The sequence below is a fragment of the Hyla sarda genome, unplaced genomic scaffold (genome assembly GCF_029499605.1).
Source record: "Hyla sarda isolate aHylSar1 unplaced genomic scaffold, aHylSar1.hap1 scaffold_800, whole genome shotgun sequence".
NCBI classification, from domain to species: domain Eukaryota; kingdom Metazoa; phylum Chordata; class Amphibia; order Anura; family Hylidae; genus Hyla; species Hyla sarda.
This window is the reverse complement of record NW_026610826.1, coordinates 1-24,000: the sequence shown is the minus strand read 5'-3', so window position 1 is coordinate 24,000 and position 24,000 is coordinate 1. Positions and strand designations below refer to the sequence as shown.

Below are 24,000 nucleotides of genomic sequence, written 5' to 3'. Positions count from 1 at the left end.
TAACCCGGATTTAACCCACACAGGTAAGTCCAATGGGGTGCAGGCATGTCCTCTATGCTTACAGCTTCCCGTGGGTGTTGGTTTGATACCGTTTGGGGACAGCCAAGGAGGCATCTGCAGGCAACAAAGGTAGGTGTGTGCTTGTGTGTGTGTTTCCTATGCAGATCCTAAGCCCAGTGTCACATGCAAGTAGGAGGAGTAAGAAGGGTTCCTGGCAAATCCGGGTTATGGATTGCATTTAAAAAGGCCCCGTGGGAGTGCAATGGGCCCCTGTCTTGCTGCTTAGCAATAATGGTATGGGTTTAGGTTCTGCTGTGTGTACTGGTGGTTGACTGCCCCCCAGCCCAGAGTGTGCATGGAAAATTGTCTGGCAGCCTCCCTGACAGCAAGCAGTGATAGTGCCCATGAAGGGGACCTTGTTGGGCCCGCCCCTTTCACGGTTATCGCTTCTCGGCCTTTTGGCTAAGATCAAGTGTAGTATCTGTTCTTATCAGTTTAATATCTGATACGTCCCCTATCTGGGGACCATATATTAAATGGATTTTTGAGAACGGGGGCCGATTTCGAAGCTTGCTTCCGTCGCCCTATGCATTGACCCGATATGGCAGTATCTTCGGGTACAGTGCACCACCCCCTTACAGGGTTAAAAAGAAAGATTCCTACTTTCATTGCTACCTGCTTGCTGGCTAGCCAGCTAGCCAGCCCTGTGGGCCTTGCTGCTGCAGCCAAAAAACAAAAGGTGGTGCTGCTGCTGCTGCTGCTGCTTCTGCTGCTTCTGCTGCTTCTGCTTGTGTCTGGCCGCTGTTGGAGCGTCCAGGCACAGGACTTCTGCTGCTGCTGACTAAATGGCCTCCTTAATTGGATCATTTGAGTAGCCAGCACACCTGTGCAGGTAGGGCATGACATGATAGGCAGCTGCCTTGATAGCGGGTGGGTGCTGAATGTTCCTAATTGACAAAATAAGATTAATGCTTATGAAGAAATATAAAATCTCATCCCTTCCCCAATATCGCGCCACACCCCTACCCCTTAATTCCCTGGTTGAACTTGATGGACATATGTCTTTTTTCGACCGTACTAACTATGTAACTATGTAACATAACATGGGGGGGGGGGGGGGGGGGGTCTCCTGGCTGTTCACACAGGTGTGTCATTGCTGTACATTGACCATGCATTGCTTCTGTGGTATTGCAAAGGCAAAGACAAATGCTTCCAGCCATCCATTGCACTAATGGATTGGTCATCAGCTGGCTGTCTATGTCCCGCATCAATATAGACCAAAGTACAGAGGGTTAGGCTATGCTATTGTGCACCTACCTGATGCATCAGAAGGTGCGAGGCCCTTGCTAAATTCTGTGCACAGACTTTGAGATCTATACTTTAGACTGTATCTAAACCTGCTCCAACATGGACTGACATTCTGGCCTACTTTCAGCCGATGCGACTTGTCTGTCGCTGAACAGTCGCTTTTTATGTATTCAGCACCTATGTATAATGTTGTAAAAATGCTCTAGAAGCTAAAGTCGCAGAAATGTCACACATATTTGGCCTGCAACTTTCTGTGCGACAAATTCAGACAGGAAAAATCAGTATAAATCCTTAGAAAATTATCCCCCAGTGTCTCCATCTGCTGGCGGTATTGAATAAGCATTGCTGCACTGATGGGGTATGCATTAGACGAAAAAAAAGAAGAAAAAGAAGAATAATACGCCCAGAAAAGAGGCGAAAAGGAGAAAAACGTAAAAAAACGTGAAAAAAAAGTAAGAGGAAGAGAAGGGAAAAAAAGGTGGAAATGGGTTTAAAAGTGATTTCGGCGGAGAAATATATATATATATATATATATATATATATATATATATATATATATACGCGCACACACACACATATATATAAACGTATTCTCCGTTGAGATATTGCAGCCGCTGCTGTGTCCAGGCCCAGGAGCCTTAGCACTGTGCTGTGATGTCACTCAATACCACTGACATCACTAGGTGTAAACAACATCTCTCCTTTGCTGTGTATGTGACTATGGAGCTGTTTGGTGATGTTGTCTATTATGGCCTTCATAGAAGCAACAGGAGATTGTTGCATCCATCTAGAACCCTCAGAACTACAGTGCTATGATGTCACTCACTTCCACAGGCCTTGCAGAGTGTAAACAACAACAACCCAGCTTTGTTGTGTATGTAACCATAGGGATTTGTGATGTCACCTAGAACCTTCACAGCAGCGACAGCTTTATGAGGAGCATCAGCACTGCTCTGCCTGAGCAGAACCATCACCGCCATAGGTTGTCAAATAACCCGGATTTAACCCACACAGGTAAGTCCAATGGGGTGCAGGCATGTCCTCTATGCTTACAGCTTCCCGTGGGTGTTGGTTTGATACCGTTTGGGGACAGCCAAGGAGGCATCTGCAGGCAACAAAGGTAGGTGTGTGCTTGTGTGTGTGTTTCCTATGCAGATCCTAAGCCCAGTGTCACATGCAAGTAGGAGGAGTAAGAAGGGTTCCTGGCAAATCCGGGTTATGGATTGCATTTAAAAAGGCCCCGTGGGAGTGCAATGGGCCCCTGTCTTGCTGCTTAGCAATAATGGTATGGGTTTAGGTTCTGCTGTGTGTACTGGTGGTTGACTGCCCCCCAGCCCAGAGTGTGCATGGAAAATTGTCTGGCAGCCTCCCTGACAGCAAGCAGTGATAGTGCCCATGAAGGGGACCTTGTTGGGCCCGCCCCTTTCACGGTTATCGCTTCTCGGCCTTTTGGCTAAGATCAAGTGTAGTATTTGCTTGCTTGATCTGGCTGGAAGGTGCCCGGGGTACCCGCTCCTTTTCCCTGGGGGATCGTTCCATCTTTTGGTGGGACTAAACCCCCTTGCTGACATCAGGGTAGCGGCTTAGTCCCCGGGCAACGAGGAGCGATCACCACCTACCTGCTTGCAGTAGGGGAGGTGTTTTGTTCTGCGATGGAGGAGGCTGGCAAGACAGAAGATCCTGCTGTAGGTGTACCTAGCTACGCCAGACTACGAAATGGAGTTCGTGTTACTCTTTTGGACCCTGAGAAGAAGGAGAGAGGCTTATTTTTCGTAGTGGAAGAGATTTTGTTCAAGCTCTTTGAGCTGAAGAAGGAACAGATATTATCCATGCTGGAATTTCCAAGAAGTGGTATCTATGACGTGGTTCTGGTTTCGGAGGAGGACTGTGGTATGTTCTGCAATAAAGCATTGCTGTGGAAGTCGCAAACCGTGTTGGCAGGGGTAGAGATTACTCCCCATTTTCCGATGCAGGAAAGACTTCTAACTGTAAGGATGTACAGTCCGTATATCCCAGAAGAGGAGATTGTTTTGTTCCTTTCCAGATTCTGTGAGGAGGTGAAGCCAAAAGGCAAGATATATAATCAATTCGGTCTTTGGACGACGAAGTGGAAATTTCAAGTAAAGTTTCAGAAAGCACCTGATGGAAGGCTAATGTATCCGCCTGGTCGTTTTAAGATTGGTACAGTTAATGGGGACCTGTTCTTTTCTGGCATGGACGACTTTTGTCGAAAGTGTAAGAAGTACGGGCATAGGAAAGATTTCTGCGACATCTTGTGGTGCTATAAATGTCAAGGAGAAGGCCATGAACCAGAAGCATGTAAAGAAAAGAAAAAATGTCACCTATGTGGTGATGAGGGGCATCTGGTAGGCACGTGTCCTAAGAGGAAGAAGAAGAAGAAGGAGGGTATGAAAAGAAATAGAGAGGAGGAAATTGAGGTGAGTGAAGAACCGGAAGGGGAAGAAGCTCCAACTAGAAAAGTGGTGGAGGAGAAGAAAAGGAAAGAAAATGAAGAAGATGAATTTATACCGGTAAGGTATGGAGGCTCTCTTGATGTTGTTTTCGAGAGTGTGACAAATAAAGAGAAAAAGGCCTTTGACAAGGATTTGGGTAGTCTAAAAGAAAGATTGGGATACAAAATCAATGAAGCAAGGGATAAAGTTTATCGTTCGTTTCACGCAGATGTGGATAGATTTGTGGAAACATACAAAGTTCCGGCGTGGCTGGCGGTTCCAGCTAAAAGTGAGATGCAGAGAGGTGCAATAACTTGTGGTTTCCTAGAGTTCTTGATGGTTTTTGCATGGAGAAGAGGAATGACCTTTTGGTAATCCTCTTTGGTGAAATATTGCATTGTTAGTTTTGGTTAAATATTTTTTTATGTTTTAAATATGGTTTCTTTTATTGTTAAAAAAAGATAAAGAAATAAAGAAAAACGGGTTTTCCTGATGATGAACAAAAAAATCAAGCTCAAATAAGAACTTAGAGCTCTGATGGAGTTCTGAGGGTTAACTTAAAAAAAAAAAATCTGTTCTTATCAGTAGGGCTTGCGATAGACCGCATCCTTTGTGCACGTTTTTTTAGTGTAACACGTTTGCACTTTTTCTTGCACTTTGGGTGAATCGAAAGCACGTTCCTCGGCTTTAGATAAAAAAAAAAAAAAAAAAAAAAAATCTGTTCTTATCAGTTTAATATCTGATACGTCCCCTATCTGGGGACCATATATTAAATGGATTTTTGAGAACGGGGGCCGATTTCGAAGCTTGCTTCCGTCGCCCTATGCATTGACCCGATATGGCAGTATCTTCGGGTACAGTGCACCACCCCCTTACAGGGTTAAAAAGAAAGATTCCTACTTTCATTGCTACCTGCTTGCTGGCTAGCCAGCTAGCCAGCCCTGTGGGCCTTGCTGCTGCAGCCAAAAAACAAAAGGTGCTGCTGCTGCTGCTTCTGCTGCTTCTGCTTGTGTCTGGCCGCTGTTGGAGCGTCCAGGCACAGGACTTCTGCTGCTGCTGACTAAATGGCCTCCTTAATTGGATCATTTGAGTAGCCAGCACACCTGTGCAGGTAGGGCATGACATGATAGGCAGCTGCCTTGATAGCGGGTGGGTGCTGAATGTTCCTAATTGACAAAATAAGATTAATGCTTATGAAGAAATATAAAATCTCATCCCTTCCCCAATATCGCGCCACACCCCTACCCCTTAATTCCCTGGTTGAACTTGATGGACATATGTCTTTTTTCGACCGTACTAACTATGTAACTATGTAACATAACATGGGGGGGGGGGGGGGGGGTCTCCTGGCTGTTCACACAGGTGTGTCATTGCTGTACATTGACCATGCATTGCTTCTGTGGTATTGCAAAGGCAAAGACAAATGCTTCCAGCCATCCATTGCACTAATGGATTGGTCATCAGCTGGCTGTCTATGTCCCGCATCAATATAGACCAAAGTACAGAGGGTTAGGCTATGCTATTGTGCACCTACCTGATGCATCAGAAGGTGCGAGGCCCTTGCTAAATTCTGTGCACAGACTTTGAGATCTATACTTTAGACTGTATCTAAACCTGCTCCAACATGGACTGACATTCTGGCCTACTTTCAGCCGATGCGACTTGTCTGTCGCTGAACAGTCGCTTTTTATGTATTCAGCACCTATGTATAATGTTGTAAAAATGCTCTAGAAGCTAAAGTCGCAGAAATGTCACACATATTTGGCCTGCAACTTTCTGTGCGACAAATTCAGACAGGAAAAATCAGTATAAATCCTTAGAAAATTATCCCCCAGTGTCTCCATCTGCTGGCGGTATTGAATAAGCATTGCTGCACTGATGGGGTATGCATTAGACGAAAAAAAAGAAGAAAAAGAAGAATAATACGCCCAGAAAAGAGGCGAAAAGGAGAAAAACGTAAAAAAACGTGAAAAAAAAGTAAGAGGAAGAGAAGGGAAAAAAAGGTGGAAATGGGTTTAAAAGTGATTTCGGCGGAGAAATATATATATATATATATATATATATATATATATATATATACGCGCACACACACACATATATATAAACGTATTCTCCGTTGAGATATTGCAGCCGCTGCTGTGTCCAGGCCCAGGAGCCTTAGCACTGTGCTGTGATGTCACTCAATACCACTGACATCACTAGGTGTAAACAACATCTCTCCTTTGCTGTGTATGTGACTATGGAGCTGTTTGGTGATGTCGTCTATTATGGCCTTCATAGAAGCAACAGGAGATTGTTGCATCCATCTAGAACCCTCAGAACTACAGTGCTATGATGTCACTCACTTCCACAGGCCTTGCAGAGTGTAAACAACAACAACCCAGCTTTGTTGTGTATGTAACCATAGGGATTTGTGATGTCACCTAGAACCTTCACAGCAGCGACAGCTTTATGAGGAGCATCAGCACTGCTCTGCCTGAGCAGAACCATCACCGCCATAGGTTGTCAAATAACCCGGATTTAACCCACACAGGTAAGTCCAATGGGGTGCAGGCATGTCCTCTATGCTTACAGCTTCCCGTGGGTGTTGGTTTGATACCGTTTGGGGACAGCCAAGGAGGCATCTGCAGGCAACAAAGGTAGGTGTGTGCTTGTGTGTGTGTTTCCTATGCAGATCCTAAGCCCAGTGTCACATGCAAGTAGGAGGAGTAAGAAGGGTTCCTGGCAAATCCGGGTTATGGATTGCATTTAAAAAGGCCCCGTGGGAGTGCAATGGGCCCCTGTCTTGCTGCTTAGCAATAATGGTATGGGTTTAGGTTCTGCTGTGTGTACTGGTGGTTGACTGCCCCCCAGCCCAGAGTGTGCATGGAAAATTGTCTGGCAGCCTCCCTGACAGCAAGCAGTGATAGTGCCCATGAAGGGGACCTTGTTGGGCCCGCCCCTTTCACGGTTATCGCTTCTCGGCCTTTTGGCTAAGATCAAGTGTAGTATCTGTTCTTATCAGTTTAATATCTGATACGTCCCCTATCTGGGGACCATATATTAAATGGATTTTTGAGAACGGGGGCCGATTTCGAAGCTTGCTTCCGTCGCCCTATGCATTGACCCGATATGGCAGTATCTTCGGGTACAGTGCACCACCCCCTTACAGGGTTAAAAAGAAAGATTCCTACTTTCATTGCTACCTGCTTGCTGGCTAGCCAGCTAGCCAGCCCTGTGGGCCTTGCTGCTGCAGCCAAAAAACAAAAGGTGGTGCTGCTGCTGCTGCTTCTGCTGCTTCTGCTTGTGTCTGGCCGCTGTTGGAGCGTCCAGGCACAGGACTTCTGCTGCTGCTGACTAAATGGCCTCCTTAATTGGATCATTTGAGTAGCCAGCACACCTGTGCAGGTAGGGCATGACATGATAGGCAGCTGCCTTGATAGCGGGTGGGTGCTGAATGTTCCTAATTGACAAAATAAGATTAATGCTTATGAAGAAATATAAAATCTCATCCCTTCCCCAATATCGCGCCACACCCCTACCCCTTAATTCCCTGGTTGAACTTGATGGACATATGTCTTTTTTCGACCGTACTAACTATGTAACTATGTAACATAACATGGGGGGGGGGGGGGGGGTCTCCTGGCTGTTCACACAGGTGTGTCATTGCTGTACATTGACCATGCATTGCTTCTGTGGTATTGCAAAGGCAAAGACAAATGCTTCCAGCCATCCATTTCACTAATGGATTGGTCATCAGCTGGCTGTCTATGTCCCGCATCAATATAGACCAAAGTACAGAGGGTTAGGCTATGCTATTGTGCACCTACCTGATGCATCAGAAGGTGCGAGGCCCTTGCTAAATTCTGTGCACAGACTTTGAGATCTATACTTTAGACTGTATCTAAACCTGCTCCAACATGGACTGACATTCTGGCCTACTTTCAGCCGATGCGACTTGTCTGTCGCTGAACAGTCGCTTTTTATGTATTCAGCACCTATGTATAATGTTGTAAAAATGCTCTAGAAGCTAAAGTCGCAGAAATGTCACACATATTTGGCCTGCAACTTTCTGTGCGACAAATTCAGACAGGAAAAATCAGTATAAATCCTTAGAAAATTATCCCCCAGTGTCTCCATCTGCTGGCGGTATTGAATAAGCATTGCTGCACTGATGGGGTATGCATTAGACGAAAAAAAAGAAGAAAAAGAAGAATAATACGCCCAGAAAAGAGGCGAAAAGGAGAAAAACGTAAAAAAACGTGAAAAAAAAGTAAGAGGAAGAGAAGGGAAAAAAAGGTGGAAATGGGTTTAAAAGTGATTTCGGCGGAGAAATATATATATATATATATATATATATATATATATATATATATATATACGCGCACACACACACATATATATAAACGTATTCTCCGTTGAGATATTGCAGCCGCTGCTGTGTCCAGGCCCAGGAGCCTTAGCACTGTGCTGTGATGTCACTCAATACCACTGACATCACTAGGTGTAAACAACATCTCTCCTTTGCTGTGTATGTGACTATGGAGCTGTTTGGTGATGTCGTCTATTATGGCCTTCATAGAAGCAACAGGAGATTGTTGCATCCATCTAGAACCCTCAGAACTACAGTGCTATGATGTCACTCACTTCCACAGGCCTTGCAGAGTGTAAACAACAACAACCCAGCTTTGTTGTGTATGTAACCATAGGGATTTGTGATGTCACCTAGAACCTTCACAGCAGCGACAGCTTTATGAGGAGCATCAGCACTGCTCTGCCTGAGCAGAACCATCACCGCCATAGGTTGTCAAATAACCCGGATTTAACCCACACAGGTAAGTCCAATGGGGTGCAGGCATGTCCTCTATGCTTACAGCTTCCCGTGGGTGTTGGTTTGATACCGTTTGGGGACAGCCAAGGAGGCATCTGCAGGCAACAAAGGTAGGTGTGTGCTTGTGTGTGTGTTTCCTATGCAGATCCTAAGCCCAGTGTCACATGCAAGTAGGAGGAGTAAGAAGGGTTCCTGGCAAATCCGGGTTATGGATTGCATTTAAAAAGGCCCCGTGGGAGTGCAATGGGCCCCTGTCTTGCTGCTTAGCAATAATGGTATGGGTTTAGGTTCTGCTGTGTGTACTGGTGGTTGACTGCCCCCCAGCCCAGAGTGTGCATGGAAAATTGTCTGGCAGCCTCCCTGACAGCAAGCAGTGATAGTGCCCATGAAGGGGACCTTGTTGGGCCCGCCCCTTTCACGGTTATCGCTTCTCGGCCTTTTGGCTAAGATCAAGTGTAGTATCTGTTCTTATCAGTTTAATATCTGATACGTCCCCTATCTGGGGACCATATATTAAATGGATTTTTGAGAACGGGGGCCGATTTCGAAGCTTGCTTCCGTCGCCCTATGCATTGACCCGATATGGCAGTATCTTCGGGTACAGTGCACCACCCCCTTACAGGGTTAAAAAGAAAGATTCCTACTTTCATTGCTACCTGCTTGCTGGCTAGCCAGCTAGCCAGCCCTGTGGGCCTTGCTGCTGCAGCCAAAAAACAAAAGGTGGTGCTGCTGCTGCTGCTTCTGCTGCTTCTGCTTGTGTCTGGCCGCTGTTGGAGCGTCCAGGCACAGGACTTCTGCTGCTGCTGACTAAATGGCCTCCTTAATTGGATCATTTGAGTAGCCAGCACACCTGTGCAGGTAGGGCATGACATGATAGGCAGCTGCCTTGATAGCGGGTGGGTGCTGAATGTTCCTAATTGACAAAATAAGATTAATGCTTATGAAGAAATATAAAATCTCATCCCTTCCCCAATATCGCGCCACACCCCTACCCCTTAATTCCCTGGTTGAACTTGATGGACATATGTCTTTTTTCGACCGTACTAACTATGTAACTATGTAACATAACATGGGGGGGGGGGGGTCTCCTGGCTGTTCACACAGGTGTGTCATTGCTGTACATTGACCATGCATTGCTTCTGTGGTATTGCAAAGGCAAAGACAAATGCTTCCAGCCATCCATTGCACTAATGGATTGGTCATCAGCTGGCTGTCTATGTCCCGCATCAATATAGACCAAAGTACAGAGGGTTAGGCTATGCTATTGTGCACCTACCTGATGCATCAGAAGGTGCGAGGCCCTTGCTAAATTCTGTGCACAGACTTTGAGATCTATACTTACTGTATCTAAACCTGCTCCAACATGGACTGACATTCTGGCCTACTTTCAGCCGATGCGACTTGTCTGTCGCTGAACAGTCGCTTTTTATGTATTCAGCACCTATGTATAATGTTGTAAAAATGCTCTAGAAGCTAAAGTCGCAGAAATGTCACACATATTTGGCCTGCAACTTTCTGTGCGACAAATTCAGACAGGAAAAATCAGTATAAATCCTTAGAAAATTATCCCCCAGTGTCTCCATCTGCTGGCGGTATTGAATAAGCATTGCTGCACTGATGGGGTATGCATTAGACGAAAAAAAAGAAGAAAAAGAAGAATAATACGCCCAGAAAAGAGGCGAAAAGGAGAAAAACGTAAAAAAACGTGAAAAAAAAGTAAGAGGAAGAGAAGGGAAAAAAAGGTGGAAATGGGTTTAAAAGTGATTTCGGCGGAGAAATATATATATATATATATATATATATATATATATATATATATATACGCGCACACACACACATATATATAAACGTATTCTCCGTTGAGATATTGCAGCCGCTGCTGTGTCCAGGCCCAGGAGCCTTAGCACTGTGCTGTGATGTCACTCAATACCACTGACATCACTAGGTGTAAACAACATCTCTCCTTTGCTGTGTATGTGACTATGGAGCTGTTTGGTGATGTCGTCTATTATGGCCTTCATAGAAGCAACAGGAGATTGTTGCATCCATCTAGAACCCTCAGAACTACAGTGCTATGATGTCACTCACTTCCACAGGCCTTGCAGAGTGTAAACAACAACAACCCAGCTTTGTTGTGTATGTAACCATAGGGATTTGTGATGTCACCTAGAACCTTCACAGCAGCGACAGCTTTATGAGGAGCATCAGCACTGCTCTGCCTGAGCAGAACCATCACCGCCATAGGTTGTCAAATAACCCGGATTTAACCCACACAGGTAAGTCCAATGGGGTGCAGGCATGTCCTCTATGCTTACAGCTTCCCGTGGGTGTTGGTTTGATACCGTTTGGGGACAGCCAAGGAGGCATCTGCAGGCAACAAAGGTAGGTGTGTGCTTGTGTGTGTGTTTCCTATGCAGATCCTAAGCCCAGTGTCACATGCAAGTAGGAGGAGTAAGAAGGGTTCCTGGCAAATCCGGGTTATGGATTGCATTTAAAAAGGCCCCGTGGGAGTGCAATGGGCCCCTGTCTTGCTGCTTAGCAATAATGGTATGGGTTTAGGTTCTGCTGTGTGTACTGGTGGTTGACTGCCCCCCAGCCCAGAGTGTGCATGGAAAATTGTCTGGCAGCCTCCCTGACAGCAAGCAGTGATAGTGCCCATGAAGGGGACCTTGTTGGGCCCGCCCCTTTCACGGTTATCGCTTCTCGGCCTTTTGGCTAAGATCAAGTGTAGTATCTGTTCTTATCAGTTTAATATCTGATACGTCCCCTATCTGGGGACCATATATTAAATGGATTTTTGAGAACGGGGGCCGATTTCGAAGCTTGCTTCCGTCGCCCTATGCATTGACCCGATATGGCAGTATCTTCGGGTACAGTGCACCACCCCCTTACAGGGTTAAAAAGAAAGATTCCTACTTTCATTGCTACCTGCTTGCTGGCTAGCCAGCTAGCCAGCCCTGTGGGCCTTGCTGCTGCAGCCAAAAAACAAAAGGTGGTGCTGCTGCTGCTGCTTCTGCTTGTGTCTGGCCGCTGTTGGAGCGTCCAGGCACAGGACTTCTGCTGCTGCTGACTAAATGGCCTCCTTAATTGGATCATTTGAGTAGCCAGCACACCTGTGCAGGTAGGGCATGACATGATAGGCAGCTGCCTTGATAGCGGGTGGGTGCTGAATGTTCCTAATTGACAAAATAAGATTAATGCTTATGAAGAAATATAAAATCTTATCCCTTCCCCAATATCCCGCCACACCCCTACCCCTTAATTCCCTGGTTGAACTTGATGGACATATGTCTTTTTTCGACCGTACTAACTATGTAACTATGTAACATAACATGGGGGGGGGGGGGGGGGGTCTCCTGGCTGTTCACACAGGTGTGTCATTGCTGTACATTGACCATGCATTGCTTCTGTGGTATTGCAAAGGCAAAGACAAATGCTTCCAGCCATCCATTGCACTAATGGATTGGTCATCAGCTGGCTGTCTATGTCCCGCATCAATATAGACCAAAGTACAGAGGGTTAGGCTATGCTATTGTGCACCTACCTGATGCATCAGAAGGTGCGAGGCCCTTGCTAAATTCTGTGCACAGACTTTGAGATCTATACTTTAGACTGTATCTAAACCTGCTCCAACATGGACTGACATTCTGGCCTACTTTCAGCCGATGCGACTTGTCTGTCGCTGAACAGTCGCTTTTTATGTATTCAGCACCTATGTATAATGTTGTAAAAATGCTCTAGAAGCTAAAGTCGCAGAAATGTCACACATATTTGGCCTGCAACTTTCTGTGCGACAAATTCAGACAGGAAAAATCAGTATAAATCCTTAGAAAATTATCCCCCAGTGTCTCCATCTGCTGGCGGTATTGAATAAGCATTGCTGCACTGATGGGGTATGCATTAGACGAAAAAAAAGAAGAAAAAGAAGAATAATACGCCCAGAAAAGAGGCGAAAAGGAGAAAAACGTAAAAAAACGTGAAAAAAAAGTAAGAGGAAGAGAAGGGAAAAAAAGGTGGAAATGGGTTTAAAAGTGATTTCGGCGGAGAAATATATATATATATATATATATATATATATATATATATATATATATACGCGCACACACACACATATATATAAACGTATTCTCCGTTGAGATATTGCAGCCGCTGCTGTGTCCAGGCCCAGGAGCCTTAGCACTGTGCTGTGATGTCACTCAATACCACTGACATCACTAGGTGTAAACAACATCTCTCCTTTGCTGTGTATGTGACTATGGAGCTGTTTGGTGATGTCGTCTATTATGGCCTTCATAGAAGCAACAGGAGATTGTTGCATCCATCTAGAACCCTCAGAACTACAGTGCTATGATGTCACTCACTTCCACAGGCCTTGCAGAGTGTAAACAACAACAACCCAGCTTTGTTGTGTATGTAACCATAGGGATTTGTGATGTCACCTAGAACCTTCACAGCAGCGACAGCTTTATGAGGAGCATCAGCACTGCTCTGCCTGAGCAGAACCATCACCGCCATAGGTTGTCAAATAACCCGGATTTAACCCACACAGGTAAGTCCAATGGGGTGCAGGCATGTCCTCTATGCTTACAGCTTCCCGTGGGTGTTGGTTTGATACCGTTTGGGGACAGCCAAGGAGGCATCTGCAGGCAACAAAGGTAGGTGTGTGCTTGTGTGTGTGTTTCCTATGCAGATCCTAAGCCCAGTGTCACATGCAAGTAGGAGGAGTAAGAAGGGTTCCTGGCAAATCCGGGTTATGGATTGCATTTAAAAAGGCCCCGTGGGAGTGCAATGGGCCCCTGTCTTGCTGCTTAGCAATAATGGTATGGGTTTAGGTTCTGCTGTGTGTACTGGTGGTTGACTGCCCCCCAGCCCAGAGTGTGCATGGAAAATTGTCTGGCAGCCTCCCTGACAGCAAGCAGTGATAGTGCCCATGAAGGGGACCTTGTTGGGCCCGCCCCTTTCACGGTTATCGCTTCTCGGCCTTTTGGCTAAGATCAAGTGTAGTATCTGTTCTTATCAGTTTAATATCTGATACGTCCCCTATCTGGGGACCATATATTAAATGGATTTTTGAGAACGGGGGCCGATTTCGAAGCTTGCTTCCGTCGCCCTATGCATTGACCCGATATGGCAGTATCTTCGGGTACAGTGCACCACCCCCTTACAGGGTTAAAAAGAAAGATTCCTACTTTCATTGCTACCTGCTTGCTGGCTAGCCAGCTAGCCAGCCCTGTGGGCCTTGCTGCTGCAGCCAAAAAACAAAAGGTGGTGCTGCTGCTGCTGCTTCTGCTGCTTCTGCTTGTGTCTGGCCGCTGTTGGAGCGTCCAGGCACAGGACTTCTGCTGCTGCTGACTAAATGGCCTCCTTAATTGGATCATTTGAGTAGCCAGCACACCTGTGCAGGTAGGGCATGACATGATAGGCAGCTGCCTTGATAGCGGGTGGGTGCTGAATGTTCCTAATTGACAAAATAAGATTAATGCTTATGAAGAAATATAAAATCTCATCCCTTCCCCAATATCGCGCCACACCCCTACCCCTTAATTCCCTGGTTGAACTTGATGGACATATGTCTTTTTTCGACCGTACTAACTATGTAACTATGTAACATAACATGGGGGGGGGGGGGGGGGGGGGTCTCCTGGCTGTTCACACAGGTGTGTCATTGCTGTACATTGACCATGCATTGCTTCTGTGGTATTGCAAAGGCAAAGACAAATGCTTCCAGCCATCCATTGCACTAATGGATTGGTCATCAGCTGGCTGTCTATGTCCCGCATCAATATAGACCAAAGTACAGAGGGTTAGGCTATGCTATTGTGCACCTACCTGATGCATCAGAAGGTGCGAGGCCCTTGCTAAATTCTGTGCACAGACTTTGAGATCTATACTTTAGACTGTATCTAAACCTGCTCCAACATGGACTGACATTCTGGCCTACTTTCAGCCGATGCGACTTGTCTGTCGCTGAACAGTCGCTTTTTATGTATTCAGCACCTATGTATAATGTTGTAAAAATGCTCTAGAAGCTAAAGTCGCAGAAATGTCACACATATTTGGCCTGCAACTTTCTGTGCGACAAATTCAGACAGGAAAAATCAGTATAAATCCTTAGAAAATTATCCCCCAGTGTCTCCATCTGCTGGCGGTATTGAATAAGCATTGCTGCACTGATGGGGTATGCATTAGACGAAAAAAAAAGAAGAAAAAGAAGAATAATACGCCCAGAAAAGAGGCGAAAAGGAGAAAAACGTAAAAAAACGTGAAAAAAAAGTAAGAGGAAGAGAAGGGAAAAAAAGGTGGAAATGGGTTTAAAAGTGATTTCGGCGGAGAAATATATATATATATATATATATATATATATATATATATATATATATATACGCGCACACACACACATATATATAAACGTATTCTCCGTTGAGATATTGCAGCCGCTGCTGTGTCCAGGCCCAGGAGCCTTAGCACTGTGCTGTGATGTCACTCAATACCACTGACATCACTAGGTGTAAACAACATCTCTCCTTTGCTGTGTATGTGACTATGGAGCTGTTTGGTGATGTCGTCTATTATGGCCTTCATAGAAGCAACAGGAGATTGTTGCATCCATCTAGAACCCTCAGAACTACAGTGCTATGATGTCACTCACTTCCACAGGCCTTGCAGAGTGTAAACAACAACAACCCAGCTTTGTTGTGTATGTAACCATAGGGATTTGTGATGTCACCTAGAACCTTCACAGCAGCGACAGCTTTATGAGGAGCATCAGCACTGCTCTGCCTGAGCAGAACCATCACCGCCATAGGTTGTCAAATAACCCGGATTTAACCCACACAGGTAAGTCCAATGGGGTGCAGGCATGTCCTCTATGCTTACAGCTTCCCGTGGGTGTTGGTTTGATACCGTTTGGGGACAGCCAAGGAGGCATCTGCAGGCAACAAAGGTAGGTGTGTGCTTGTGTGTGTGTTTCCTATGCAGATCCTAAGCCCAGTGTCACATGCAAGTAGGAGGAGTAAGAAGGGTTCCTGGCAAATCCGGGTTATGGATTGCATTTAAAAAGGCCCCGTGGGAGTGCAATGGGCCCCTGTCTTGCTGCTTAGCAATAATGGTATGGGTTTAGGTTCTGCTGTGTGTACTGGTGGTTGACTGCCCCCCAGCCCAGAGTGTGCATGGAAAATTGTCTGGCAGCCTCCCTGACAGCAAGCAGTGATAGTGCCCATGAAGGGGACCTTGTTGGGCCCGCCCCTTTCACGGTTATCGCTTCTCGGCCTTTTGGCTAAGATCAAGTGTAGTATCTGTTCTTATCAGTTTAATATCTGATACGTCCCCTATCTGGGGACCATATATTAAATGGATTTTTGAGAACGGGGGCCGATTTCGAAGCTTGCTTCCGTCGCCCTATGCATTGACCCGATATGGCAGTATCTTCGGGTACAGTGCACCACCCCCTTACAGGGTTAAAAAGAAAGATTCCTACTTTCATTGCTACCTGCTTGCTGGCTAGCCAGCTAGCCAGCCCTGTGGGCCTTGCTGCTGCAGCCAAAAAACAAAAGGTGGTGCTGCTGCTGCTGCTTCTGCTGCTTCTGCTTGTGTCTGGCCGCTGTTGGAGCGTCCAGGCACAGGACTTCTGCTGCTGCTGACTAAATGGCCTCCTTAATTGGATCATTTGAGTAGCCAGCACACCTGTGCAGGTAGGGCATGACATGATAGGCAGCTGCCTTGATAGCGGGTGGGTGCTGAATGTTCCTAATTGACAAAATAAGATTAATGCTTATGAAGAAATATAAAATCTCATCCCTTCCCCAATATCGCGCCACACCCCTACCCCTTAATTCCCTGGTTGAACTTGATGGACATATGTCTTTTTTCGACCGTACTAACTATGTAACTATGTAACATAACATGGGGGGGGGGGGGGGTCTCCTGGCTGTTCACACAGGTGTGTCATTGCTGTACATTGACCATGCATTGCTTCTGTGGTATTGCAAAGGCAAAGACAAATGCTTCCAGCCATCCATTGCACTAATGGATTGGTCATCAGCTGGCTGTCTATGTCCCGCATCAATATAGACGAAAGTACAGAGGGTTAGGCTATGCTATTGTGCACCTACCTGATGCATCAGAAGGTGCGAGGCCCTTGCTAAATTCTGTGCACAGACTTTGAGATCTATACTTTAGACTGTATCTAAACCTGCTCCAACATGGACTGACATTCTGGCCTACTTTCAGCCGATGCGACTTGTCTGTCGCTGAACAGTCGCTTTTTATGTATTCAGCACCTATGTATAATGTTGTAAAAATGCTCTAGAAGCTAAAGTCGCAGAAATGTCACACATATTTGGCCTGCAACTTTCTGTGCGACAAATTCAGACAGGAAAAATCAGTATAAATCCTTAGAAAATTATCCCCCAGTGTCTCCATCTGCTGGCGGTATTGAATAAGCATTGCTGCACTGATGGGGTATGCATTAGACGAAAAAAAAGAAGAAAAAGAAGAATAATACGCCCAGAAAAGAGGCGAAAAGGAGAAAAACGTAAAAAAACGTGAAAAAAAAGTAAGAGGAAGAGAAGGGAAAAAAAGGTGGAAATGGGTTTAAAAGTGATTTCGGCGGAGAAATATATATATATATATATATATATATATATATATATATATATATACGCGCACACACACACATATATATAAACGTATTCTCCGTTGAGATATTGCAGCCGCTGCTGTGTCCAGGCCCAGGAGCCTTAGCACTGTGCTGTGATGTCACTCAATACCACTGACATCACTAGGTGTAAACAACATCTCTCCTTTGCTGTGTATGTGACTATGGAGCTGTTTGGTGATGTCGTCTATTATGGCCTTCATAGAAGCAACAGGAGATTGTTGCATCCATCTAGAACCCTCAGAACTACAGTGCTATGATGTCACTCACTTCCACAGGCCTTGCAGAGTGTAAACAACAACAACCCAGCTTTGTTGTGTATGTAACCATAGGGATTTGTGATGTCACCTAGAACCTTCACAGCAGCGACAGCTTTATGAGGAGCATCAGCACTGCTCTGCCTGAGCAGAACCATCACCGCCATAGGTTGTCAAATAACCCGGATTTAACCCACACAGGTAAGTCCAATGGGGTACAGGCATGTCCTCTATGCTTACAGCTTCCCGTGGGTGTTGGTTTGATACCGTTTGGGGACAGCCAAGGAGGCATCTGCAGGCAACAAAGGTAGGTGTGTGCTTGTGTGTGTGTTTCCTATGCAGATCCTAAGCCCAGTGTCACATGCAAGTAGGAGGAGTAAGAAGGGTTCCTGGCAAATCCGGGTTATGGATTGCATTTAAAAAGGCCCCGTGGGAGTGCAATGGGCCCCTGTCTTGCTGCTTAGCAATAATGGTATGGGTTTAGGTTCTGCTGTGTGTACTGGTGGTTGACTGCCCCCCAGCCCAGAGTGTGCATGGAAAATTGTCTGGCAGCCTCCCTGACAGCAAGCAGTGATAGTGCCCATGAAGGGGACCTTGTTGGGCCCGCCCCTTTCACGGTTATCGCTTCTCGGCCTTTTGGCTAAGATCAAGTGTAGTATCTGTTCTTATCAGTTTAATATCTGATACGTCCCCTATCTGGGGACCATATATTAAATGGATTTTTGAGAACGGGGGCCGATTTCGAAGCTTGCTTCCGTCGCCCTATGCATTGACCCGATATGGCAGTATCTTCGGGTACAGTGCACCACCCCCTTACAGGGTTAAAAAGAAAGATTCCTACTTTCATTGCTACCTGCTTGCTGGCTAGCCAGCTAGCCAGCCCTGTGGGCCTTGCTGCTGCAGCCAAAAAACAAAAGGTGGTGCTGCTGCTGCTGCTTCTGCTGCTTCTGCTTGTGTCTGGCCGCTGTTGGAGCGTCCAGGCACAGGACTTCTGCTGCTGCTGACTAAATGGCCTCCTTAATTGGATCATTTGAGTAGCCAGCACACCTGTGCAGGTAGGGCATGACATGATAGGCAGCTGCCTTGATAGCGGGTGGGTGCTGAATGTTCCTAATTGACAAAATAAGATTAATGCTTATGAAGAAATATAAAATCTCATCCCTTCCCCAATATCGCGCCACACCCCTACCCCTTAATTCCCTGGTTGAACTTGATGGACATATGTCTTTTTTCGACCGTACTAACTATGTAACTATGTAACATAACATGGGGGGGGGGGGGGGGGGGGGGGTCTCCTGGCTGTTCACACAGGTGTGTCATTGCTGTACATTGACCATGCATTGCTTCTGTGGTATTGCAAAGGCAAAGACAAATGCTTCCAGCCATCCATTGCACTAATGGATTGGTCATCAGCTGGCTGTCTATGTCCCGCATCAATATAGACCAAAGTACAGAGGGTTAGGCTATGCTATTGTGCACCTACCTGATGCATCAGAAGGTGCGAGGCCCTTGCTAAATTCTGTGCACAGACTTTGAGATCTATACTTTAGACTGTATCTAAACCTGCTCCAACATGGACTGACATTCTGGCCTACTTTCAGCCGATGCGACTTGTCTGTCGCTGAACAGTCGCTTTTTATGTATTCAGCACCTATGTATAATGTTGTAAAAATGCTCTAGAAGCTAAAGTCGCAGAAATGTCACACATATTTGGCCTGCAACTTTCTGTGCGACAAATTCAGACAGGAAAAATCAGTATAAATCCTTAGAAAATTATCCCCCAGTGTCTCCATCTGCTGGCGGTATTGAATAAGCATTGCTGCACTGATGGGGTATGCATTAGACGAAAAAAAAGAAGAAAAAGAAGAATAATACGCCCAGAAAAGAGGCGAAAAGGAGAAAAACGTAAAAAAACGTGAAAAAAAAGTAAGAGGAAGAGAAGGGAAAAAAAGGTGGAAATGGGTTTAAAAGTGATTTCGGCGGAGAAATATATATATATATATATATATATATATATATATATATATATATACGCGCACACACACACATATATATAAACGTATTCTCCGTTGAGATATTGCAGCCGCTGCTGTGTCCAGGCCCAGGAGCCTTAGCACTGTGCTGTGATGTCACTCAATACCACTGACATCACTAGGTGTAAACAACATCTCTCCTTTGCTGTGTATGTGACTATGGAGCTGTTTGGTGATGTCGTCTATTATGGCCTTCATAGAAGCAACAGGAGATTGTTGCATCCATCTAGAACCCTCAGAACTACAGTGCTATGATGTCACTCACTTCCACAGGCCTTGCAGAGTGTAAACAACAACAACCCAGCTTTGTTGTGTATGTAACCATAGGGATTTGTGATGTCACCTAGAACCTTCACAGCAGCGACAGCTTTATGAGGAGCATCAGCACTGCTCTGCCTGAGCAGAACCATCACCGCCATAGGTTGTCAAATAACCCGGATTTAACCCACACAGGTAAGTCCAATGGGGTGCAGGCATGTCCTCTATGCTTACAGCTTCCCGTGGGTGTTGGTTTGATACCGTTTGGGGACAGCCAAGGAGGCATCTGCAGGCAACAAAGGTAGGTGTGTGCTTGTGTGTGTGTTTCCTATGCAGATCCTAAGCCCAGTGTCACATGCAAGTAGGAGGAGTAAGAAGGGTTCCTGGCAAATCCGGGTTATGGATTGCATTTAAAAAGGCCCCGTGGGAGTGCAATGGGCCCCTGTCTTGCTGCTTAGCAATAATGGTATGGGTTTAGGTTCTGCTGTGTGTACTGGTGGTTGACTGCCCCCCAGCCCAGAGTGTGCATGGAAAATTGTCTGGCAGCCTCCCTGACAGCAAGCAGTGATAGTGCCCATGAAGGGGACCTTGTTGGGCCCGCCCCTTTCACGGTTATCGCTTCTCGGCCTTTTGGCTAAGATCAAGTGTAGTATCTGTTCTTATCAGTTTAATATCTGATACGTCCCCTATCTGGGGACCATATATTAAATGGATTTTTGAGAACGGGGGCCGATTTCGAAGCTTGCTTCCGTCGCCCTATGCATTGACCCGATATGGCAGTATCTTCGGGTACAGTGCACCACCCCCTTACAGGGTTAAAAAGAAAGATTCCTACTTTCATTGCTACCTGCTTGCTGGCTAGCCAGCTAGCCAGCCCTGTGGGCCTTGCTGCTGCAGCCAAAAAACAAAAGGTGGTGCTGCTGCTGCTGCTTCTGCTGCTTCTGCTTGTGTCTGGCCGCTGTTGGAGCGTCCAGGCACAGGACTTCTGCTGCTGCTGACTAAATGGCCTCCTTAATTGGATCATTTGAGTAGCCAGCACACCTGTGCAGGTAGGGCATGACATGATAGGCAGCTGCCTTGATAGCGGGTGGGTGCTGAATGTTCCTAATTGACAAAATAAGATTAATGCTTATGAAGAAATATAAAATCTCATCCCTTCCCCAATATCGCGCCACACCCCTACCCCTTAATTCCCTGGTTGAACTTGATGGACATATGTCTTTTTTCGACCGTACTAACTATGTAACTATGTAACATAACATGGGGGGGGGGTCTCCTGGCTGTTCACACAGGTGTGTCATTGCTGTACATTGACCATGCATTGCTTCTGTGGTATTGCAAAGGCAAAGACAAATGCTTCCAGCCATCCATTGCACTAATGGATTGGTCATCAGCTGGCTGTCTATGTCCCGCATCAATATAGACCAAAGTACAGAGGGTTAGGCTATGCTATTGTGCACCTACCTGATGCATCAGAAGGTGCGAGGCCCTTGCTAAATTCTGTGCACAGACTTTGAGATCTATACTTTAGACTGTATCTAAACCTGCTCCAACATGGACTGACATTCTGGCCTACTTTCAGCCGATGCGACTTGTCTGTCGCTGAACAGTCGCTTTTTATGTATTCAGCACCTATGTATAATGTTGTAAAAATGCTCTAGAAGCTAAAGTCGCAGAAATGTCACACATATTTGGCCTGCAACTTTCTGTGCGACAAATTCAGACAGGAAAAATCAGTATAAATCCTTAGAAAATTATCCCCCAGTGTCTCCATCTGCTGGCGGTATTGAATAAGCATTGCTGCACTGATGGGGTATGCATTAGACGAAAAAAAAGAAGAAAAAGAAGAATAATACGCCCAGAAAAGAGGCGAAAAGGAGAAAAACGTAAAAAAACGTGAAAAAAAAGTAAGAGGAAGAGAAGGGAAAAAAAGGTGGAAATGGGTTTAAAAGTGATTTCGGCGGAGAAATATATATATATATATATATATATATATATATATATATATATATATATACGCGCACACACACACATATATATAAACGTATTCTCCGTTGAGATATTGCAGCCGCTGCTGTGTCCAGGCCCAGGAGCCTTAGCACTGTGCTGTGATGTCACTCAATACCACTGACATCACTAGGTGTAAACAACATCTCTCCTTTGCTGTGTATGTGACTATGGAGCTGTTTGGTGATGTCGTCTATTATGGCCTTCATAGAAGCAACAGGAGATTGTTGCATCCATCTAGAACCCTCAGAACTACAGTGCTATGATGTCACTCACTTCCACAGGCCTTGCAGAGTGTAAACAACAACAACCCAGCTTTGTTGTGTATGTAACCATAGGGATTTGTGATGTCACCTAGAACCTTCACAGCAGCGACAGCTTTATGAGGAGCATCAGCACTGCTCTGCCTGAGCAGAACCATCACCGCCATAGGTTGTCAAATAACCCGGATTTAACCCACACAGGTAAGTCCAATGGGGTGCAGGCATGTCCTCTATGCTTACAGCTTCCCGTGGGTGTTGGTTTGATACCGTTTGGGGACAGCCAAGGAGGCATCTGCAGGCAACAAAGGTAGGTGTGTGCTTGTGTGTGTGTTTCCTATGCAGATCCTAAGCCCAGTGTCACATGCAAGTAGGAGGAGTAAGAAGGGTTCCTGGCAAATCCGGGTTATGGATTGCATTTAAAAAGGCCCCGTGGGAGTGCAATGGGCCCCTGTCTTGCTGCTTAGCAATAATGGTATGGGTTTAGGTTCTGCTGTGTGTACTGGTGGTTGACTGCCCCCCAGCCCAGAGTGTGCATGGAAAATTGTCTGGCAGCCTCCCTGACAGCAAGCAGTGATAGTGCCCATGAAGGGGACCTTGTTGGGCCCGCCCCTTTCACGGTTATCGCTTCTCGGCCTTTTGGCTAAGATCAAGTGTAGTATCTGTTCTTATCAGTTTAATATCTGATACGTCCCCTATCTGGGGACCATATATTAAATGGATTTTTGAGAACGGGGGCCGATTTCGAAGCTTGCTTCCGTCGCCCTATGCATTGACCCGATATGGCAGTATCTTCGGGTACAGTGCACCACCCCCTTACAGGGTTAAAAAGAAAGATTCCTACTTTCATTGCTACCTGCTTGCTGGCTAGCCAGCTAGCCAGCCCTGTGGGCCTTGCTGCTGCAGCCAAAAAACAAAAGGTGGTGCTGCTGCTGCTGCTTCTGCTGCTTCTGCTTGTGTCTGGCCGCTGTTGGAGCGTCCAGGCACAGGACTTCTGCTGCTGCTGACTAAATGGCCTCCTTAATTGGATCATTTGAGTAGCCAGCACACCTGTGCAGGTAGGGCATGACATGATAGGCAGCTGCCTTGATAGCGGGTGGGTGCTGAATGTTCCTAATTGACAAAATAAGATTAATGCTTATGAAGAAATATAAAATCTCATCCCTTCCCCAATATCGCGCCACACCCCTACCCCTTAATTCCCTGGTTGAACTTGATGGACATATGTCTTTTTTCGACCGTACTAACTATGTAACTATGTAACATAACATGGGGGGGGGGGGGGTCTCCTGGCTGTTCACACAGGTGTGTCATTGCTGTACATTGACCATGCATTGCTTCTGTGGTATTGCAAAGGCAAAGACAAATGCTTCCAGCCATCCATTGCACTAATGGATTGGTCATCAGCTGGCTGTCTATGTCCCGCATCAATATAGACCAAAGTACAGAGGGTTAGGCTATGCTATTGTGCACCTACCTGATGCATCAGAAGGTGCGAGGCCCTTGCTAAATTCTGTGCACAGACTTTGAGATCTATACTTTAGACTGTATCTAAACCTGCTCCAACATGGACTGACATTCTGGCCTACTTTCAGCCGATGCGACTTGTCTGTCGCTGAACAGTCGCTTTTTATGTATTCAGCACCTATGTATAATGTTGTAAAAATGCTCTAGAAGCTAAAGTCGCAGAAATGTCACACATATTTGGCCTGCAACTTTCTGTGCGACAAATTCAGACAGGAAAAATCAGTATAAATCCTTAGAAAATTATCCCCCAGTGTCTCCATCTGCTGGCGGTATTGAATAAGCATTGCTGCACTGATGGGGTATGCATTAGACGAAAAAAAAGAAGAAAAAGAAGAATAATACGCCCAGAAAAGAGGCGAAAAGGAGAAAAACGTAAAAAAACGTGAAAAAAAAGTAAGAGGAAGAGAAGGGAAAAAAAGGTGGAAATGGGT

The 24,000-nt window shown here is 45.8% G+C and overlaps 10 non-coding genes and 1 pseudogene across 10 annotated transcripts; all 11 read left to right on the top strand.

The window, feature by feature from the left end:
• The first annotated feature begins 442 nt into the window (after window positions 1–442).
• Window positions 443–633, top strand: LOC130346745 (U2 spliceosomal RNA). Its single transcript, XR_008884894.1, has one exon. It is a non-coding gene; the product is annotated as a U2 spliceosomal RNA (small nuclear RNA).
• Window positions 634–2,741: 2,108 nt separating this feature from the next.
• Window positions 2,742–2,852, top strand: LOC130346742 (U2 spliceosomal RNA; annotated as a pseudogene).
• Window positions 2,853–4,441: 1,589 nt separating this feature from the next.
• Window positions 4,442–4,631, top strand: LOC130346741 (U2 spliceosomal RNA). Its single transcript, XR_008884891.1, has one exon. It is a non-coding gene; the product is annotated as a U2 spliceosomal RNA (small nuclear RNA).
• A 2,082-nt stretch (window positions 4,632–6,713) lies between these two features.
• LOC130346744 (U2 spliceosomal RNA) lies at window positions 6,714–6,904 on the top strand. The gene has a single exon (XR_008884893.1). It is a non-coding gene; the product is annotated as a U2 spliceosomal RNA (small nuclear RNA).
• Window positions 6,905–8,994: 2,090 nt separating this feature from the next.
• On the top strand, window positions 8,995–9,185 carry LOC130346743 (U2 spliceosomal RNA). Its single transcript, XR_008884892.1, has one exon. It is a non-coding gene; the product is annotated as a U2 spliceosomal RNA (small nuclear RNA).
• A 2,081-nt stretch (window positions 9,186–11,266) lies between these two features.
• On the top strand, window positions 11,267–11,457 carry LOC130346738 (U2 spliceosomal RNA). The gene has a single exon (XR_008884888.1). It is a non-coding gene; the product is annotated as a U2 spliceosomal RNA (small nuclear RNA).
• A 2,082-nt stretch (window positions 11,458–13,539) lies between these two features.
• On the top strand, window positions 13,540–13,730 carry LOC130346726 (U2 spliceosomal RNA). Its single transcript, XR_008884877.1, has one exon. It is a non-coding gene; the product is annotated as a U2 spliceosomal RNA (small nuclear RNA).
• A 2,097-nt stretch (window positions 13,731–15,827) lies between these two features.
• Window positions 15,828–16,018, top strand: LOC130346788 (U2 spliceosomal RNA). The gene has a single exon (XR_008884933.1). It is a non-coding gene; the product is annotated as a U2 spliceosomal RNA (small nuclear RNA).
• Window positions 16,019–18,104: 2,086 nt separating this feature from the next.
• Window positions 18,105–18,295, top strand: LOC130346776 (U2 spliceosomal RNA). The gene has a single exon (XR_008884922.1). It is a non-coding gene; the product is annotated as a U2 spliceosomal RNA (small nuclear RNA).
• A 2,094-nt stretch (window positions 18,296–20,389) lies between these two features.
• LOC130346764 (U2 spliceosomal RNA) lies at window positions 20,390–20,580 on the top strand. Its single transcript, XR_008884911.1, has one exon. It is a non-coding gene; the product is annotated as a U2 spliceosomal RNA (small nuclear RNA).
• Window positions 20,581–22,665: 2,085 nt separating this feature from the next.
• On the top strand, window positions 22,666–22,856 carry LOC130346752 (U2 spliceosomal RNA). The gene has a single exon (XR_008884900.1). It is a non-coding gene; the product is annotated as a U2 spliceosomal RNA (small nuclear RNA).
• Window positions 22,857–24,000: the final 1,144 nt, after the last annotated feature.